Raw genomic sequence first — 4,857 nt, 5'->3', positions numbered from 1 at the left:
ACATACATGCTTTGCTCCACACCCCAGGGTATGGACAAGCACAACAAATGGCTGTGTATCCACAGAGACCGACTTGAGAGACATGGCAAAGGATGAAGGGAGAGAGAGCCCCATGCAGAAATGGCCGAGGCATCTCTCTCTCTCTCTCTCTCTCTCTCTCTTTCTCTCTATATCTCTCTCTTTCTCTCTCTCTCTCTTAGACCTCAGGACTTTATTGGCATCGTAAGAATTTACACACAGACACACACACACAAACACAAACACAAGCCGATCCACACACCCTCTGAACCTCTAGCATTGCCTGTGCTTCCTTTGCCTAACTTTAGCGCAGCATTGTAGTGGCATAGGTCTCTGTTTGTTTCCCTGTAGCCCACATAGCCCAGTGAAATGCACCCACAGTCAACCCCCAATACACACACACACACACACACACACACACACAAGCACAGACAGAAATATGAATTTCAGCTACTGAGATGGAGATACAAGTGCAAAAAAAGGATAATTCCGGTATTTAGCACTTTGAGTCCCTTTTCTGGTTTGTTTTGGATGAACTAGAGTGGTGGGCACAGAAATGTTGACGATGGGTCCTGTCTCGACTTTTTGATTAGTTTAGAATCGCCTTTGACTGGACTGCTTCAGAGTGGCTGGCTACAGGCATGCACAAACATGCCCTTAAAAAAACCCTTAACGTTCGTTTTCAAAACTATGCAACTCATTTCTGTTTCAACCACTCTAGTTCATCCAAAATAAACCAGAAAAGGGACTCAAAGTGCTAAATACTGGAATTATCCTTTAATATCAAAATAAACTTGTTTAGTTCGGTATGATTTTGATGATGAGACATGAGCCTTAATTACTTAAAATCTTTCATGATAAGGCATCCTAATGCATAAGGCATGCACATGCACCCCCCACACAGCGCACAGACAGACCTGTGCACGCAACCCTCAGAGCAAGAGCCGAGGTATCATATTCCTGCGATGCTTTCAGAAATGGTGTTATATCATATGACCGTGTTTTACATTTGTGAGTGCATTCCCCTCAGGGGTTTAGAATGACCACTGATCCCACTGACCCCCTCTCGCCTGTCACTCTCCATCATCCCAGCCTCCATCTTGGATGTTGTGGTCACCTAGCAACGGTTGCCTGGTTCAGAGGTCAGGGACCAGGGGCTATCGTGTAAAAAAAAAAATGCTGTCCCTGGTCAAATATGATATGCTCTCTTTTTTTATCTGGCCCCTCAGTCAACAGAAGCAGCCCAGTCCAGTCCAGACAGTTGCTTCAGAAAAATTCTAAAATCAATATAGGGTATCATAAAATATTAACATATAAGACATTTTAAAATATACTGCTCAACAAAAATTAAGGAAACACTTACAGTTTTCCACAATTGTTAAAAAAATTTTTTTTTAAACTTCCACCCTTCCACCACCGATCCAGTGTATGATTGAAGTGTTCCCTTAATTTTTTTGAGAAGTATATAATCATAAAATATTGTTTAATTGAGTAATGCCCTTGGTCCACTGTCACAGATACCAAGACCCACCATGCATTAGTATGTGAATGACAACCTACCCACCTAGGAGCTATCCTCACCTCACAACAATAACCGTATATGCATCAGCTATGATCTGAAAGTCTAATGGGTTAACTCAGTGGACACAAAGTGTTAGCATTGTTAGTGGACACAAGGTGTTAGCATTGTTAGTGGGCACAAGGTGTTAGCATTGTTAGTGTTGTGCAATGGCCGGCTGTATAAGAACACAGTTTAAAACACACAGAGGCACGGGCCGGCTTTGGGTCAAGCGGTCTCCATTGAAAATCAAATGAGGATCTGAGAAAAGCTTAATCCCTCTATGGCCTCGGAGACTTAACAATGGACGTTTAAACATCACTATGAGAGGTGCATACACTTTAAAATACACATGCCATTTTTTTTTTCATACAAGAAATATACCTTCCATGACATATTAGTGCATAAAGGAGCAGTCCTTGTTGTTTATTTTATTCTGCTGGACCCCACTCTAGGATGGGGATACTGGGGTGCTCGCTCGCCCGCTATAATCAGGCAAAGGTCAACCACCTTTGATCTGTGCTGACCAATAGGGAGGATGGGCAAGATGCAATCACCTTAAACAGTTTAAGACAGAAGGCCGGGGATGGATGGCAGATGAAAGAGGAGGAGGGGGGGGGTGCGGAAATGGACGGAGCAGCCATGACCAGAGGACGGGTGATAATCTGCACCCCTGATCAGGCCCAGCAGTGTTGAAAAGGAGGGTTAAAGCAGAGCTTTGGAGCAGCGGGGGGAGCCCATCTGTGCTAAGTTTGGGGATTCTCCCCATGTGTCGGCAAAAGTCAAGATCTGGCTAAAGATATTGTCATCAGATTAGAACATAGAGCTTCTGGATGGCAACTGACTGAGAGGAGAAAGGCAGCATACTCAAGATGATGCATCACAATATGTGTGTGTGTGTGTGTGTGTGTGTGTGTGTGTGTGTGTGTGTGTGTGTGTGTGTCCAAAATACTGATCGTAGAAATGGTCATCAAACTGACCACATGAACAGTCCAGTCTCTATAACCCTTCCCCCCAGTCCTCTCATCAAAATGACCAAATGACCTGTAAACCCACTTATCCACCCCCCACACACACACAAGCACACAGTGACCCCCCCCCCCCCCCCAACACACACACAGACTCAATCCTCTGGAGCAGGTGTTGTGTCCCTCACAAACTGCTGCAGGATTAAGTAAGTGTCATTCTCTGTGGGTCAGCCGTCCTCTGGCCACTGAGGGGGAGAGGGGAGAGAGTCAGCGCCCTGGCCTGGACACAGATGGCTGTCCAGCACGTGGCCGAAGAGTGGGCAGGGGAAGTGACCCCCCAGCTGGACACTGTGGACAGGTCACTGATATACAATCCCTTGTTTTGAGCCAGCTGCCAGGAGGAGCCGTGCTAATGGAGATCTTCTCCTCCTCCTCCTCCTTCTCCTCCTCCTCCTCCTCCTCCCCGAGGGGGGGCCCAGGCCACAGAGAGTGTCCAGCTGCCCTCTTCTGCTACCCCCAACCCCAACCCCAAAACCCCCAACGACCTCAACCCCCACCCCTAACCCCCACCCTTCAACCCTCCCTTCCAGTGGCCTTTCACTGGTCAGTGCGTGCAGACAGAGGGGAAGAGAGAGATAGAGAGAGAGAGAGGGAGAGAGAGAGAGAGAGGGAGAGAGAGAGTGGGAGAGAGGGAGAGAGTGGGAGAGAGTGAGAGAGAGAGAGAGAGAGGGAGGGAGAGAGTGGGAGAGAGAGAGAGAGTGAGAGAGAGAGAGAGAGAGAGGGAGGGAGAGAGTGGGAGAGAGAGAGAGAGAGAGTGAGAGAGAGAGAGAGAGAGAGAGAGTGGGAGAGAGAGAGAGTGGGAGAGAGAGAGAGAGAGAGAGAGCCCTAGGGGGTGGGGGTGGAGGAGTGATGGTGCAGAGCAGATGAGCACAAATAGCCACCAGGGTGAAGCGTGGAGGCGCGACAGCCAAACCTTTTAACCAGAGGAGGCAACAAAACAAAAAAAACAGTGTGGGGACGATCAAGAACGAGAGAGAGAGAGAGAGAGAGAGAGAGAGAGAGAGAGAGAGAGGAAGAGTTAGGAGGCACACAGAGAACGGGGCTTCCTGTGTCAAAAAATCAGGAAAATGCTGCATGTTGCCGTTCCATTCCCCCTTCTTTTACCCCCGGAGCAGGAATCCCACGCTGACACAGGTTGTGCCTCATGGCCATGCAGCACTGCTGCTTTCAGCTCCACGGTCGCCCGGTGGGAGGTTGTGCCTGGCCTCCACCGTCACCACTCACTGTAGGCACAGCATGGGGCAGAGGTGGTGGGGGGCAGGAGAGCGGAGTGTGCCTGCATGGCTGGAGCTGGGCTGCCCACTGTGACTGGGTGGGGGTGGGGGTGGAGGTTTGGGTTGGTTTGCCTGGAGTGGTGTCGATAAATCAATAGGACAGACGTCACTGCGGGGCCAGAGGAGCCACACGAAACTGTCATTGATCGGCATAAGGTGGGGAGAGCAGGGGAGAGCAGGGGAGAGGAGAGGGGCGGGGGGGGGGGCGGTGTGGTGGGGCGGGGGGGGGGGGTTGGGGTGTGCAGGCCACGGCTGAGCTGGGTTGATTGGTGGGAGGGAGGACAGAGAGAGGGAAAGGGAGAGAGGGAGGGTCTCTACCTCCATTTTTAGAGGTTTCAGAGAAAAAAGGGGGAGAGGTCAACAAGACGGCAGATCTGTTGTGAGGGTAGCTGGAGATGGACACAGGTCTGTCCGAGAGAACACGGTGAACACACACACACACACACACACAGTTGCTCACCCACACACACACACACACACACACACACACACACACAGTTGCTCACCCACACCCAAACACACACACACACACACACAAAGCTGTGATTTGCCGGATATGCCCATGACCAGCAGCAGGGCATGTCAGTGCACACGTGCCAGCTGTGGTGTGGGGTAGCACTGTGTGTCCTCAGGGTGTCCCCAGCCTCTCATGTCTGTGCGCGTGCCTCTGTCGAGAGAAGCTTCCAGAAGTAAACTCTCCCAGTGTAGACCACAGTCCTGCGGCTGGTGGCTTCCGTTCATTGTCCTATACAAATCAACAAGCATGTATATTTTTGGTCTGTTGCAGGAATTAGGGTCAGGGCTGTAATTCAGTGCCTTTTACAGACAGTTAAGACTTTGCAGTGCACATCTTGAGGTTGCTCAGAGGCTGATGGTCGATGTTTGGGATTTGGCTGGCCTTGAACTTCAGGGTCACCCTAGGACCTTCGTCTCTGGCTCCAAGTTCTCGGCCTCTGGAGCCGCGGTCTTATCTTTCATC

This window comes from Alosa pseudoharengus, unplaced genomic scaffold (genome assembly GCF_046254945.1).
Source record: "Alosa pseudoharengus isolate Yale_2024_CS ecotype anadromous, Long Island Sound unplaced genomic scaffold, YU_APseudo_1.1 YU_APseudo_1.1_scf_12, whole genome shotgun sequence".
Lineage (NCBI taxonomy): Eukaryota > Metazoa > Chordata > Actinopteri > Clupeiformes > Clupeidae > Alosa > Alosa pseudoharengus.
Note: the sequence above shows the minus strand (reverse complement) of the source record.